Below are 18,149 nucleotides of genomic sequence, written 5' to 3' on the forward strand. Positions count from 1 at the left end.
GAGGCCTCTCTAGAAGTCGAGCAGATGCCCACAATGTGTTTTCTGTAAAGCCTGCGGAACTGTAAGCCAATTAACCTCTTTTTATTTTTAATATTACTCAATCTATATTTCTTTATAGAAATGCAAGAATGGCCTAATACAATTACTGAATGGTGAAGGAAAGGAAGGAAGGGAGAAAAGAGAGAAAGAAAAAGAGACAGAAAATAAACTAAGCCTATACCTTTCTGCATGAACTCAAGATGGGTCATGATGTAAATGTAAAATATACAATTATAAGATCCTTGGAAGAAAACATAAGAATAATCTTTTGACCTTGAGTTAGGCAGAGTTCTTAGATACTACACCAAAAGCACAATCTATTAAAAAAGAAAGGTTTTTGTGCTTTATCAAAATTCTAATCTTTTTGCTCCACTAAGCATATTTCTGAGAAAATAAAACGACAAGCTACAAACTAGGAGAAAATATTGCAATCACATATCTAAAAAAAGACGTATATAGAATATTAAAAAACACTTTCAAATTTCAAAAATAAGTAAACTAATAACCCAATAAAAATGTGAAGAAACTATTTGAATAAATCCCTCACTAAAGAAAATATTGGTATGACTAATGAGCACATGTAAAGATATTCAACATCAAATTAAAATAAAAATCAAAACAACATTGAGATACCCCTATACAACTACTGGAATGGCTAATTTTATGGAAAAACACACACAAACAAACAATAGCCATTACTAGAACAGCAAAAATCCTCAGCCACTCTGCAAACAGATGCATATGTCCTAAAAAGTTAAATAGTATACACTTACTAGATAGCCTGGCAAATACTCTAGGTATTTATCCTAGAAAAAAGCAAACTATTTTTGCCCAAAAACCTGTACACAATTGTTTATAACTACCTTATTCTTATCCCTCCAATCCACATATTCTTCAACCAGTAAAAGGAAACACAAATAGTGGTATAACACCATTACATAATAAAAAAAGGAGCAAGCATATGATGCTTACAATACATGGGTGAATCTCAAAGGCATGTTGCCAAATAAAAGAAGCCAGTAAAAAAGTTACATAATTTATGATTTCACTTATAAGGCATTCTCTTAAAAGCAAATACATGAGGATAGAAGGAAATCAGTGGTTGCCAGGAGTTAGAGGTTAGGTTTGTGGTTCATGACAAAGGGACAGCAGAAGATAATTTTGGGGGTGACAATTATTGTATATCTTGATTGTGGCAGTGGGTACATAAATCTATATGGATGTTAGAATAATTAGAATAGTATACCCAGAATTTAAAAAGTCAAATTTATTCTATGCTAGTTTAAAATTATGTTTTAAAAAGATAAAAATTCTATTGCAACTGTAAAACTGATTTTCTGAAATGATTCTAGGAACTCTTGTGTAAATTATAGCTGTTGAACACATTCAGCTACTAAATCAAGGTTAAATGCCTCTCCTCTTAGAGTTACATTACCTGTGTTCTTCTCTCTCTCTCTCTCCCCTTTCCCCGTGTTTGTGTGTGTGTGTGTTTGTGTGTGTGTGTCTTTCTGTCTGTGTGTGTGTGTTGTGTTGCAGTCAGTAGGAATATTTTCCTGGACCTCAAATTTGAGGAACCTTGAAATTATGGGTGCTTTCCAGTAGCTTCTAGTTCAAGAGAGCTTCCAAAATCTTCATTACAACCCTTGATATACATTAAAATCCACCCCTTCTGAAGCTAAGTGTATGGATTTAAGAGTGAGAGGGTCTCAGAATCTGAAAGTCACACTTTGTTTTTTAGAAGAATTGGAAATATGAGGCTACATATTCTGTTATACTCGCTCTAGTTACTGGTCTTTATTTAATTTGCCCTTCCCAGCTATTTCTGCTTCTCAAAATCCTTCCCATTCATCAGAGACAATCTCAAATTCTGCACTGCCCAGTAATAATCCATCTCCCCAAACGCTAATATATATCTAATTTATCTCTCCTGTGTACTTTAAATGTTTGCATGCAGCTCCCCAGTGACTATATCTATTTGTTTTTACTACCAGATTGCAGTTTCCCTGATATTACTATGAACTATGTATGTACAAATTTCACATTGCATGGCATACATAAACCTTCATTAATTTACTAACCTTATTTTCCCAGAGTGCCAATGCACTAAGAACTAGAGTTACAAAGAAGAATATTGCAAAGCATATGTGTGAAATTTCAACAAGGGCTTATTGAAGAATATGTGAGCTTATTTGAATTTGAGTACACCCATGCCACTACTTATTCTTTACTTTTGTCTAGAATAGAATCAAAGTATCTAACTTGCTTCCTAGAGCTAAGAGGCAAGCTATATAGGCCAGGCACGATGGCTTACACCTGTAATCCCAGCACTTTGGGAGGCCGAGGCAGGTAGATCATGAGGTCAGGAGATCGAGACCATCGTGGCTAATATGGTGAAATCCCATCTCTACTGAAAAAAAAAAAAAAATTAGCCGGGCGTGGTAGCAGGTGCCTGTAGTCCCAGCTACTAGGGAGGCTGAGGCAGGGGAATGGTGTGAACCTGGGAGGCGGAGCTTGCAGTGAGCGGAGATCGCGCCACTGCACTCCAGCCTGGGTGACAGAGCGAGACTCTGACTCAAAAAAAAAAAAAAAAAAGTAAGTTATATAAAAAGGGATAATTTGTCAAGCACACGCCCACCTCTCTGGGAAAGTGCATTCCAAGCCGAATGAACAGAAAGTGCATAAGCTGGGTTAGGACGATAGCTGGCACATTCTAGAAGAAAGAAGAGGCCAATGTAACTGAAGCAGATGGAACACATGGGAGGAGTTGTAAGACATGGTGCAACGGAGCTAATAGGGACCAGAACAAGTGATGCCTTCTATACTATTGCAAATATGCTTGCTTTTATTATGAGTGAGATGGAGAGTCACTAGAGGATTTGTGAAGAAGAGTTATAGAATTACTCTACCTTTGGGTAAAAAAAAAGGTCATAGCTGGGCAAAGATATAGTAGAGAAACAAATTAGGAGACTATGGACAGAATCCAGGTGAGATTACACAGTGGCTTGAACAAGAGTGTAATGGCATTGGTTTTGAAAGGTGGTTTTATATTTTGTATATTTTAAGAAGATATTAGCTTTGGTAAACTCTATAACAGAGAGAAAGGATATAGGAGTGATTTGTCCTTAGCAACTGAAAAGTTCGCATTGCCATTATATGAACTAAAGAGGACTTCGGGGAATCTGTTCTAGTGGGTAATGGGGGGGAAATCAGGTTATAATTTTTGGAAACATTAGGTTTGAGATACTTATTAATCATCCATGTGAAGGTGTCTAGTAGGCAATTGAGTTTATAAGTATGAGGTTCCAGAAAAAGGCTTGAACTGAGGATATAAATTTGGAAGTTGAGTTGTCAGATTGAAGATAATATTAAAAATCTTGGGTTTGGAAGAGATTACTGAGTGTGTTAGTGTAGATAGACCAGACGTCTGAGATTTGTCACCTAAAGCTTTTTATTGCTTTAAGATTACAATAGGTAAATAAATTAATAAAGGAGAATGAAAAGAAGCTGCAAGTTACACTGAAAGAAAATAAAGTAAGAGAAATGTCCTAGAAACTAAGTAAGTAGATGAGTTTCAAGAAGAGTTGATTCACTGTATCAGATATAGCTGATAGGTATAGTAAGACACAGGCTTATAATTGAAACCAGTAGTTTTAGTGGAATTACGGGTTGAAAGCTTGATCATATAGAGTTTAAGAGAGACTGAGAGAAGATGATTTGGAGACCTAATATTCAAATAGCTTTTCTGAAAAGATTTTCTATAAAAGAGAATGAAGCTGGAAGGGGCTATAGGATCAAGGATAATTTTTGGTTGGTTTTGAAACTAAGAATTATTATAGCATGTTCACAAGTTAATAATCATGATCCAATAAAGAGTATAAGGTAATGATTTAACAATGCTGGAACAACCATCTCCTTGAGCAGGTGAGAGAAGACAAGTTCTAATGCATCCCAGTGGGATTGGACTTAGACAGAAGCCTGAGCAGTATGTTCATCTTAACTGAAATTAAGAAAAAACTCTTCAAATGCAAAAGCATTTTTCTTGTAGATATTTTGGTCAGAGCATGTGGATTTACCTTCTGATTCTCTCCGTTATGTTGATAAAATGGGATCCTAGGCCGTCACCTGAGAATGAAGATGAAAGAGGAAGTGTTGGAAGTTCAAGGAGACAGAAGCTGTGAAATAGTTATCTGGAGGAAGAAGAAGGAAAATAAAATTGTACTAGAATTTATGGGCATCCAATAGGCTATATGAAGATAGAGTTCAAGCATTTAAAGGCAGACTTCTTTGTAGAGTTTTATGCTTTCTTCTACCCAAATGTAGTTGCTCTGGTTCAGGTGTGGCAGAGGCAAAGAGTTGAGTTTTCCCAGCTAAGTAGGACACAGTGAGATAAGGGCAAGAGAATTGATGGTATGTCCAATCGTCATTAAAACTTGAGGGAAAGTCAGTAGACCCTCTATTGCATTTCCTTCTAATTTGGTGTTGATCTGTAGTACAAACCTTCTAAGAGAAAAGGAACTGGCAGTGCTAGTATTATGGATGAATGTGCATCAAAATTTACGTATATGTATAGCTGATAGCCTAACTGGAGGAATAATTACATTGATGACTGTGATTTTCATGTCTCAAAGTGTATCATTCCTAGGATACCCTAGGAAGATTGGACAGGTTCCAAACAGATGAGGGATTTGAAGTCAGAGAGGATAAGTGTCTTTCTTTCCTAAGGCCCCAGACAGTGGCCGAGCTGAACTCAGACCAACTGCATCCTTTTACATGAGACTTGCTCTGTCTACTACAGTGTATCAGCCTTGGGCCTAATTTAATTACATGTGTTAGTGTTAGTTCTGGTTTGGAACAACTGTTATCTGACTTGCAATTTCCTTTGTATCCATTAGTGAAAAGGTCAAAAGTTTTAACTATAACCAAAACTCATTTCCAATAAATGGCAGGCCTTCCTTTTTAACTTTCTTCAGTCTCAAGGCTGTAGGATACAAAACTGCAAAAGCCTCTGTTTATGCAACACAGATACATAGAGCATTAAAGGACTGAGAAGGTTTTGGAAACTAAATATGAAAGGCAAATATAGGGTGATTAAATAAATTATTTTAGGGTCATTGTTTATTTTGTCATGAAATGTGGATCACTCAAGGAAATAAAAACTAAGAAAATATCTTTTGTCAAAACACAAAGTGGAAATTTAATTTTAGAAGGAAAAAATGTCTCTGTTTTTGACCATGGGGCCTAAGCTCTGGGGAATTGCCCTGCTGTCTGTGTGATGTGTTTCTTATACATGCACTACCTAATTTTGCAAGAGCACAAAAGAAAGCATTTTTCTGTAGTTTCCTTATAGTAAACCATTTAGAAATAAGTTACCTTTATTGGGAACTTACTGTAGCTCAGTTATTAAAATGTAGAGAATATGCTATTTTGTAATATATTGACATTTGTTTGCTATACTGGTGTCTGAACTTTTTCATTCATCCTCACATGACATTTTCAGAGAGAGTTGCAAATGATGGTGTTTTCAATGTGTTGCCTTCAAACTCTATACCTGCAATGCAATTGTATGAACGAACCATGAGCATCTGACATGCAATGCATTACAATACAGATCTTACTTGTTCTCTTGTGAAACAGTAACCTCTGTGGATGTTCTTGTCATGTACTAGGAGACCCAAGCACGAAGTATGGAATTTATCCTAGGCCCCATAGATCAATGGGTAAGGACTTAGGCTCCAGAGCCAGGGAGACACATATTCAAATCTTGACCCTGAATCTTATTAAGGCTTCTCTAACATGTCCTTTAGTTTCGCCAAACACCATTTTTGTCATCTTTAAAAGTGGGAAAATAATAGTGTCTAATCCATAGGATTATTTTGAGGATTTAAGTAAGATAACACTGTTAATAAATGTTTACTGAGCTTCTGGTATCCAGCATTGTGTGGACATACCCGTGAGGAAGATATACAAAATTCATCCTTTAATAGACTAAACATTCTAGTTGGGAACACAGACAAACTAAGAAGCAAGCATGATTGCATCAAGTAATACATGTAATGATAGAAAGAAAAGCCATTGACATGACAGAGATCAGGGAATTAGATGGACAAGAGTGGGAAGATTTTTGAGATAGGTGAAAGTCAAAACTCAGTAATGTAGAGATCTAGAGGAAGATGATTTCAGCTGAAGGAAGGCAGCAACTAATGCAAAAGCACCAAAGTGGAAGTGATGTTCTTGAGATATGCTGAACAAGAGAAAATATGCCAGTATCATAGGAAGGGAATAACAAAGAAGGATGCAGCTGATGTCAGAGATGGCAGGGACTAGACAGCATTCTTAAAAGACATAATTGAGTACATCTAATTTTACTTTTAATGAAATAGATAATTGGGATAGATAAAGATTTGAATAGAGAAGTGGCATGATGCATTTTATTTTTGAAAAAATATGACTTGGTCAATCTTTATGCCATAGTCTCACCATTTTTGCTGTAAACATGTCCTCTCATTTATCTTTCTCTATGGTTCATATAATTGCTTGCCATATTTGACATATGTTTATTTGCTTACTGTGTACCTCAATCCAATAAAATATAAAATGCATAAGAGAAAACCAGAACCCTATCTGGTTTGCTCCATGTAGTGTCTTAGTTGCCTAGAGGGTTTTCAGCAAAGACCAGATAATGTAATTTGAGAGAATTAATGCATGAGTACATGAATTAATTAGGAAGAGTGAAGTCAGTATGATCTACTAGTGAATGGATTAAGGTGACATTTACTCTGAGATTCAGCAGGCTGTCAAGTAGTACTGCGTTTGGGGGATGGTAGGAAGTTGAAGTTTGGGAATAAAATTTTGGTAACCAAATATTAAGATGGCTATTAGACCTTCAATGGAGGTATAATGTAGGTAGTTGGATACAGAATAATAGAATTCAGGGAGGTGATCAGGGATAGAGATCAAATCTCTATAGAAATGGAGTACCTCTGCTCAAGGTTTCATGAGTTGCCATAAAGGTTTTGGTCAGAACTGCGATTTCATCAGAGACTCTACTGAGGAAGTATTTACTTTAACACTCCCTTGGGCTGTTGCCAAAATTCATTTCCTTATAGATCTGGATTCATGGCAGCTTGCTTCCAAGCCAGTAACAGAGAGAGACTCCATCAAGATGGGAATTAAAACTTTATACAATCACATAATTATAATCATGTATGTTTTATATTCTTTGCCATTATTCCACTTGTTAGAAGCAATCACAGGTCCTGCTCACACTTAACAGGAGGAGACTATGTGAAGGCATGAATGGCAGGAGGTGGGGATCACAGTGGTCATCTGTTTCTGTCTATCACAAGGGCAGAGGAAGAAGAAAAATAGCTGCAGAGTGCTAAAAGGAAAACTAGAATGTCACACCAGGACATTTTATGTAGTGGTAACATCACTTAGAAATGAAGATACCATGCAGACCTCTCAGATGAAAGAAAACCAAGAGAATTCATTGCCAGAAGACCTGCTTTAAGGACAATCTGAAGGAAGTTTTCAGGCTGAAGGGAAATAATGTGAATGGGAAAGTTTGATCTTCAGGAATAAAAAAACAAATAAAAACTGTAAACAGCTGGATAAATATAAAGCATATATTTTCCTCTGCTCTAAGCTCTTTAAAATACATGTGATGATTTAAGGCAAATATCCTAACATTGCCTGGCGCTTTCAATGTATATAGATGTAATACATATGTCAACTATAGCATAAAAGGCAGGAGAGAATAAGAAAGGACCCACAGAATGGCAATGTTTTCTAGATTTCACAGGAAGTAGTAAAAATATCAACTCTTCAGACTGTTAAAGGTTAAATATGTATATTGTAATTCCTAGAGCAACCATAAAAAAGGTAATGTAATGTGTCCATAAAGCCAATAGATAAACTAAAAGAGAATTGAAATAATCCAAAATAAGACAGGACCATGAACACAGAGGAAAACAACAAAAATAAGAGGAGAGAGAGAACAGTTATAAAATAGTACAGTTAAATTTAATTAAATCAGTGATTATACTAAATATTTATCATGTAAACAATGTAATTAAAAGCTAGTGAATAACACAGTGGAGAAAATAGTAAGGCTCTTCTATATGTTGCCTATGAGAGAAACACATTAAAAATGAAGATACAGATAGGTGAAAATAAATGGATGGAAAAAAAAAAAAAAAAACCATACCGTGCACGAAGTATAGAGAAGTTTGGAGTTGCTATGTTAATATCAGATAAAATAGACTTAAATTCAAAGAGTATTAGCGGAGATAAGGAGAAAATTCTATAAAAAAACAAGGGAATGCTTCACCAGATATAAATAATAATTATCAGTGCGTATGTATGTAGTAACAGAGCCTCAAAACACGAGGCAAAAATAGATGTAATTAGCTGAAGATGTAGATGATTCCACAGCTAATAGAGCTTTAATACTCCATCTCTACAACTGATAAACTAAGCAAAAGGTTACTAAAAGCACAGAAGATCTAGCAACAATAGCAACCACTTGATCTATTTGACATTTATGGCACAATACACTCAGCAAATGCAGAATATAACTTCATTTAAAATGCACACAGAACATTCACCAATACAGTACATATGTTGGGCCATAAAATAATGTCTATAAATTTAAAACGTTCAGAATCATACAGATGGCATTCTCTTACAAAACAAATTAAAATTCAATACTACTGCTACTGGTACTCATATATTTTTTGAAGAATCCAACTAGCTACAAAATAAACAATACATTTCTATATAATAACTGGGACAAAGACAAAATCTTGGAGAAAAATATAAGACATTTTAAGTCAATGACAATAAAAAATATATCAAAATGTATAGGTTGAAAGTAAAGCAGCGCTTAGGGGGAAATTTATATTTTTAAATGCTTATGTTAGAAAAAAGAAAATATGTCAAATAAATTACATTTTTTAACCTAAGTAGCTATAAAAATAAAAGCAAAGTTATCCAAATGAAGATAAGAGAAAAAAATAACAAAAAGTAGAAATTTAAAAAAAATGCAAAGCAGGCAATGGAAAAAATGTACAAAGCCAATAGCTAATTATTTTAAAGTATCAACCAAATTGATTAACCTCTAGTTCAACTGACCAAAGGGAGAGCGAGATAAAGAGAAAGGGAAGTCATAAACAAAGAGTGAAAAAGAAGTTATCAGATTCTGGACACTAAGAAGAGAATGCTATGAACAAATTTATGTGAACAAATTGACAACTTGGGTGACTGGATAATACATAAAAATTTCTTTAAAAGCAAAACATAGCAAAATAGCTATATTTCCCTATTCAGAAAAGCTGAGTATATCTATACTTATTTAAAATCTTTTCAAAAATAAATCTCCAGTCCCAGATGTTTCACTGATGAAATTTATCAAACATGCATTGAAGAAACAATATCGAATTTAGACAAACAACTTCAGAACATCAAGGAGAAAGGTCAAAACTGACACCATTTTTGAGGCCAATATAACCCTAATACCTGAAAAAATATATAAAAATAAAAGACCAATATTCTTCATGAACATAGATGCAAAAGTCTTAAAAATATGTTAAGTAATCAAACATGACAAAGGGAAATATATTATGAGCAAACATAGTTTATTCCAGATAAGTGAGACTTAAAAATTAATCAATGTAATTCACCATATTATCAGAAAACTGATAAAAGTATGTTATTTCAATTGTTTCAGAAAAATTGTTTGACAAAATTGAACATACATTTAAGATAAAAACTATCAGCAAATCAGTAGTATGGGACTTTCTCAATGACAAAGGGCATTTATAAAATTACATGGCCAATATTTTACATCCTAATAAAAGACTGAATTGCTTTTCTCTGAAACAGGAGATAAAACATAAACATCCACTATTGCCATGTCTATTCAACATTGTACTGGATGTCTTAGGCATAACAATAAGGCCAGAAAAAGAAATAAAAAGTGTAATGACTGCAAGAAAAGAAGTAAAACTTTTTCTATTTGTGGGTTATATGATTGTTCATACAGAAAATTCCAGGGAACCTACAAGTAACTACTGAGATAAGTACATAAATTTGGCAAATTTTCAAATACAAAGTAAATATATAATATATAGTTGTATTTACAAGCAACAATTAGAAAGTAAATTTTTAAAATCCCTTTTACAGAGGCACCAAAATAACTAAATACTTAGTAATATATCTAATCAAACATGGTCAGGCCTTCCACACTGAAAACTATAAAACATTAATAAGTCAAAAAAGAAATGAATAACTGCAAATATGTATGATTTTCATGAGTTGAAGTGTTCATATTGTTAAGATGTCAAAATTTAAAATCTTTCTAAAGATTCAATAAATCGATATTAAAGTGACAAAGTTTGATTACCTATTTTAAAAAATAAATTGACAAACCTGCTTCTAAAATGTATATGGGAATTCAAAGGATTTGGAATCACTAGAATAATTGAAGGTCTTATCCTAACTGAGTTTAAGACTACATAAGTCATTAGAAATCACAAAGGATTGGTACTGCTGAGAAGATAAAACACATACATACATCACTGGAAGAGAATATGGAGTCCAGAATTGTGCTTTCAACATAAAGAAAACGAGGCATTGCTATGAGGAAATAAACATATTTTTAACAAAGGGTGATGGACAAATGGTATAGGTAAGCAAAGGTAAAATAATAAAAATATACACTTTATTCACATTATACACAAAATTTAACTCCAAATGGATCACAGCCTTTAATTGTAAAAGATTAAAATATCTAGAAGAAAAGAAAAATCTTTACTATGCTGGTATGAGCAATGGTTTCTAGAAGAACAAATAAAGCATAAAGCATAATATAAAAACATTAGTAAGTTGGATCTCACTAACATTTAAAAAATGTTTCCCATTTAAATATACAATTAAGAAGATGAAAATGAAAGCTACATACTGGTAAAAGCTATTTACAACAAATATATGAGGCAGAGAACTTGCTCCCAGAATATATAAAGAAACTTTACAGTGCAATAATAAAGTAAATAATCCAATATAATTTGGGCAGCAGATATGGGCACTGTACAAAAGATGAAATAGGAATGGCAACTGATCACATGGAAAGATACTAAATATCATTAGTTATCAGAGAAATGCAAATTAAACCACAATCAGACACCACTGCATATACATCCACTGATTTTGCTAAAATAAAAAATAATGAGTGTATCAAGCATTACTGAGGATTTGGTGTAACTGGAATTCTTGTATAGTAATGGAGAGAATATAAAATATAAAATGCAAATGTTTGGTGGTTTCTTAAGACATTAAATATATATCTAGTTTGTGACCCAGCCATTCTCTTCCTAGTTGTGTACCTAAGAGAAACTAAAACCATGTATGAATAATGACTTATATATTAATATTTATAGTGGCTTTATTTGTAGTGTCTCTTAACTAGAATAACTCAAATATCCATGAATATGTGGTTGGATACTTATCCATTTAAAGGCATAAACTAAGGATACACAGAGCAACATGAATCTCAAAATAATTGCAATAAGTGAAAAAATGTAAGGCAAAAAAAAATAGTTTATACTCTGATTTCAGAGATAAACAATTCTAGACCATATATATTTAAAGTGTCAGAAAGCAGGTCAGTGGTTTCCTGGAGACAGGGTGGAGTGGAGAATGCATCACATATAGGCAGAAGGAACCCATGAGTGATGATGGAAATGTTTATTATCTTGATTTTGAGGTTCATTTTATAGGCATATATATACATAAAAATGATTACTATTCAAATATATGCTATTTACTTCAATGATCTCTCAGTAATGCCATACATTTTTTATAAAAATGTAACAGTAACAAACACTTGAAGAAATAGGATTATCATCCTTAGTTGCTGAGAATTTAAATAGACATTCTCTGAATCTGAGAGTAACTTGGCATATTCTTTTTTTTTTTTTTGAGATGAAGTCTCACTCTTGTTCCCCAGGCTGGAGTGCAGTGGCATGATCTTGGCTCACTGCAACCTCTGTCTCCCAGATTCAAGCAATTCTCCTGCCTCAGCCTCCCAAGTAGCTGGGATTACAGGCGCCTGCCACCACGCCCAGCTAATTCTTGTATTTTTAGTAGAGCCAGGTTTTCACCATGTTGGCCAGGCTGGTCTCAAACTCCTGACCTCAGGTGATCCACCCAGCTTGACCTCCAAAAGTGCTGGGATTATAGGCGTGAGCCACTGCGCCTGGCTGTAACTTGGCATATTCTAATAAAATCGAATATAAGTATATACAAACTCTTCTGTTTCAATTCCACATTTACCTAGAAATGTGAGAAACTTTCCCACATTTACCTAGAAATATCTAAAAATTTTCTCACTAGGCTATTGTTTGTAATAAGTAAGATGCTTACACTGGCAAAATACTCATCAGTAGGATTAGGAGTGAATGAAGTGCAATATAGTCATAGAGTGAAAAACTATGCAATGCTTCGTTAGAGTGAAAAACTATGCAACTAGATCTCTAAATAGTGATATGGGAAGATGGCCAGAATATCACAATTGAGTGAAAAACAAAACATGGTATAGAATGTTATATATAATATAATTCATAAAAATTAAGCACACATAAAAACTCCATGTTTTATGTACGTCTATATGTATAAAATTATAAAAACGGACATCTACATGGTTAGCATACAAACATGCATTAAATTCATTTTATATATATATATTTTTAATTGAAGGTCCAGATAATGTATAGATAAATGAAAATGAAAGAATCTCAAACCTGAAAGACAGGCTTCATCTGTATTTGCAATGCACGATCCTTAAAAGTTGTGAACAAATATTACAAAATATTAATAGCTATGAATTTTGTGTGTTTAGGATATGAACATTTGTTATATTATTCTTAATGTTTTAAAAAATTTCTTAAGCATACACACATAGTACTTAGTACTTATAGATGTTTATGTATATAAATATATATACACATATGTGTGTATATATGTCAATACCCAAAATGTACATCTGAAATGATACAAACAATAATTATAATAGTTGTTTCCTTAGGAGAAGAGAACAGAGTTTAAGATTGGCAATCTGCAGTGGCTGGATGGAAGACAGTTAGCCAAGAGACTTTATATTGTTTGAATTGTGACAGGAACATATTTGTGTCTTACCTGTGCATTTAAAATAAGTACCTCATAAAATTAAATTAATAATAAAATTGTAATACACTGGGTCAAGTTCTTCGATAGAGACAAACATATGCTATCTTTGGAGTTCTGAGAAAGGGTGGTTATCCTGGCCTTCACGTGGGAGGTGGTACCAAGTATTTTATAATCTGAGAAGTTGACTCCTGAATATAATCTAGAATTTAACTTGCATGTTTAATTCAGGAGTTGATTAGTTTGGATGAGAAAATATACATCTTTAATTTCACTAGCATCTATCTGAAATTTAGCATTTTCATCAACTATGAAAAAGGGGTCACAGACAGTATTAGTGGCAGACCTGAGACATTGTGACCAATATTTCTATTGGTCATGACTTTTTTTTTTTTTTGTCATAGTACGGTTAATGTCAACATACGAAAATTTATTTTAACTCACCAATAATTCGAAATTATGGCAGTAGTTAGATATGCTTCAAAATCTTGTTATTCAAAGTATTAATAGAAAGACATAAATTACTTAATCTTAAATTTTTATTTTAAGTATTTTCAATAACTGCTTTTGTTGATAATGCTATATAGTAATTTTAAAACCATCATTCTGAGATGGAGTAAATATGCTTCACCAGACTGCCAACGAAGTCTAACATACACATGTTAAGACCCTCTGATCTCAAAGAATGAATCAACTATGGCTTGGTGATTCAACTCTGGATGACCTGGGGTTGGGTGGAGAGCAGGGCAGCCGAAGGCAGCCAGACATGGCACATGAGAACAAGAGGGGATGTGGGTCTGTCAGGTTCAGCTCATAAATGACTTTATGTTGCACATACTGGTTTTCTTCCATAGTTACCTAAGGAGGAGGGGAATTATCTTTTTATCAATCTAATCAGCAGGTGGTTTGGTTCAGGAAGTGAATAACTTCGAAGCATGAAAGCATATCATGAAAGAAGAATGCTTCTCAGATTCTACCCTTTGTACCACTTTACATGAGAAAGCTATTATCCTCAGAGTTTTAAATGTGAGTTCATATTTTATGATTACTTATTAGATTCACAGTTGAAAAAAGCCCACTAAAATGCTCATGATTCAAACTCATGATTAGCAAATTTGGGTTGTTCCATGATTACTACCATTCAAATGAAAAATGAAAGATCCAGAGAAACACTGTGCATTTTGACTAAATCAGTAGAAATACTGTCTTCAAATACAATTTTAGCTAGAACTATAGTATGTAAAAATAAAAGCAAAACTGCTCTGCTTGGTGAGACAAAGGGAAAATAGGTCCTCTGGCTACGCATGTCTACCTTGTCCATCATGGTGGCCCAGAGGCTACGTTACCTTAACTTAAGGCTCCACATATTTCAACATGTAGATATTTAAAGGCATCTATCTTTTTCCCTGAGATTTTTCTTTTTATGCTGTACTTTGCACGCTGTGTAGCCTCAGCTCTGTTCTCTTAAAATATTATCATTATGTATCACATACATATCAAAAATACGATAGATTTTACAATGCTGCCACTGCGACTTTCCATTGCTTATCTTCTGACAGTGTAGTGACACTATTCAGAAGAGAAGGAAGGTAAAAACCCCTCTGTTTCCTCTTCTGCTATTCATTTACCCGAAGATTTCTGGGTCATAGGCTCTGAAAATAATTCTTTAGAGCTCCTTGGTAAGCACATGTTCATTCATTTCAATCATATCTTGCTTAGTTTATTAGCGTGTACTCTACCATAATGTAGATTTTTCTCAATTTCAATACTTTCAACTTCTGAACAATCACTCCTTTTGTATATTACAGATTGACACCTGTAAATTCACCTTCATAACTAAATTATGACCTTGCTAATAACAGATCACAAGTGAAAATTTCAAAATATTCTGTGGTGACATTACCTATTTGTCAATAGTTCTACTTTGACAACTTCACAAAGATATGTTTAATTATGTAAATTTAATACTGATTTATTGTGTTTTACTTTATTGTTATATAAAAATGATTAGGGAGAAAAACAAAGCATGAATATTGTGTTAAAATTAAGTACAGTTATAAATCATTTGTAGACGTGTCAAAGTCACAGCACTCATTGTTCTGAATTGTCTGGGTACCAGTTAAAGATAAGCCTTTCAACTCCAGGTTCAGTTATGATAGAAAAGCACAAGAAGCATTCTTATGAAATAATCAAATTAAATTATATCGTTAAAGATATTTAATCAGGAACACAAAACTTTTCCTTTTGCCCTACCCCATAGCATATAATCTATTACTCAATTTTGACAAGGTCTGCTTTTTGACAAGTTTTAGAGATAGCAGGGTGAGGAAGCTTCCTGTGCAGTTTCTTGCTTCCAGCAGTCTGTATACAACAATGGCCCTGCTTGCTGACAGTGCTATACGCCCTGTACCTCCGAGCAAATCACTTAAACCTTCTGAACCCATTTCCTCATTCGTGAAATGGCAAGGGTTTCAGGACTAGTTGATTCCTACAGTCCCTTCCAGAGCCATTGTTATGAGACTTAATATTTACTGGATTGAGGCAAGATACAGTCTTGGCTGTCTCTCAGCCATTCCATAAATCTAGAATTAACCCACACCTCCCACCGGCCATCTGTGACATATTGTACAACATATTTTATTGTATTGATTGGGTGATAACCTTTTCAAAACAAGACATGTAGTGGAATGCTCTTTTATATCGCAAATTGCCTTTATTTTGATGCTTTCAGAGGCATGCCTTCTCTTTAGATAAAGTATAAACTTATTTTATTATATCTGAAAAATTCTGACATGAAAGTAAAAGGATTCCAGAGTAAAATCAATAGGCATCAACTTTCCTTCAACACGTTGCTGTAAAATTAAATGCCAACTGGTAATTTAGTCCCAGATATGTTCATGACTTGACTTTAACTGAAAGTAGCTTCAGATAATTTTTTTCTAGCTAGAAAATTGATGTCATATATTACATCTAAACAGTTTAAATCCATGCACTATTAGTAAACTGGCAAGGGGGTCTCCAGTCTGTGTAGTATTAATTCAGATAGCTTGAGATTTGTTAGCATAATAATGAGGTAATAGTTTGTCTAATTTAATCTTGACACACTGATATGTGACACTTCAATAATAGCTAATGTGACCTTAAAGGTTAATGATGGCATTGCTCATCTGAAGTGACAGACTACTTCAGGTTCTCCTGCTGTTGATCTTAATTCTTCCTTTGCTTTTTTTTTCCCCCCCCATTAGGTTACTAGTGCAGTAATGAACTTTTTTTTTTTTTTTTTTTTTATTAGGTTACTCATGCAGTGAACTGTTATCTGGAATTGCAAACTCAGGCAAATTACTTCCAGAGATCATATGATGAAACATTCCATTCTAAAAGTACATGGCAGTATTGTTATGATAGTGGACAGGAGGAGGTAGAAATGTTTTTATGTAGAGAATAAAATGCAGGAACTCTTCAGAGATGCTTCGGCATATTTATGGAACTTTTTCAACTACCGAGATAAAGTTTTCTTAGGCTATTATAATTATATTGTAAAGCCCCCAAACTTTGTGCAACAATCATATATGTGGCTGCTATCCTGTATAAAACATGGTGTTTGGCTATGTGAAAAAAACTGAGACAAACCAAAATATAATCCAAATTATAAAGAGTTTGTAATCTGCTAAAGGAAAGGCAACAGGAAGGCAAATCACTCTAATGGAAGATAATAAGCACAATTGCCTTTGAGGAAAAGAAAAATGCTTTTGGATCCACAGGGGAGGACAGATTTCTCTCAATGAGAGGGAGAAAGCCAGTGAAGCCTAAGGAGGGCCATTTACTGGGTCTCTCTCAAAAGCAAGAGAATTCAGAAATATTCTGATTAAAATAGACCTTACTTTTTCTTCAGTCTCCCTCATGCTTTGCATCTTGTGTTGCTCTACTGTGTTTGATGAGAGAGGAAAGAGGCCAGAGAATGATGGATGTAGATATATAGGTGGATGGGATGAGGCGAGGATAGATTGTTTTTGACCATCAAGATACAGAAGGACTAGCTTCAAAATATTGCTGATGAGCAATATTGCTCAACATACTGCTATTTAAGGCAACTTGAAAAAGAGAATTTAAGAGAATTATCTTGAATGTGGAAGGATGTGAATTGCTTTCTTTGATCTATATACGGAAATGTGAAGATGAGATGGAAGATTTAGAAGCTCTTCGGCTTGGGAAGTTTAGAAACCGACGAAAAGTCAGATTAATTTTATGCTATGAATTGTCTCTGAAGGGATCTTCTTTTTGACCTTTCTTAGTTTAGTTTGTGATAGTTTGAGCTTGTCTCTTCAATATTAAGAAAGTCAGAGAAGAATTTGTTTTGGTTCAGGAAATAATATATGGTAAATTTCCCACTCTGTTTTATGTCAGACTTGGGAAATCCCTGCCCTGAAGGATAAAGACCGGGACTTGGTGATTTTTGAATTTCCCTCAAACACACACCTTCCCTTGTGTATAGCTCCTGAACAACTGAAAACATTCAATTTAATGCTCATTAAAAAAATGAATTAATTGGAATGAACTGTTCCCCGTGGCTGGCATGTGACCTTCGAGCCACTACTGAATTTTCATAGGAAACTCATTTATACATTGTATTAGCTCCCTCTTGTGTCTATCCAGCAGTGGATTTGGCAAACAGGAAATAAAGGTATCTCTTCTTTATCTACTTCCCTCCCCTTAGTAGAGTGTTTAGGACAGAATTGCTGATCAGGGATAATTACACTCTCGAGTGAAGAAAAACCCAAGTCATTGAAATTAGTGAAACTAAGACCCTTTGTGCTCTAACTCCAATGACGTATTCTCACTCACATGATTCATTCCGTAAAGACCCTGTATAACTGTCCATAGAGTGAATGCCTCACCAACCTGCAGACATGAGTATGACGTAGTACAGATGA

The sequence above is a fragment of the Macaca fascicularis genome, chromosome 5 (genome assembly GCF_037993035.2).
Source record: "Macaca fascicularis isolate 582-1 chromosome 5, T2T-MFA8v1.1".
NCBI classification, from domain to species: Eukaryota; Metazoa; Chordata; class Mammalia; order Primates; family Cercopithecidae; genus Macaca; species Macaca fascicularis.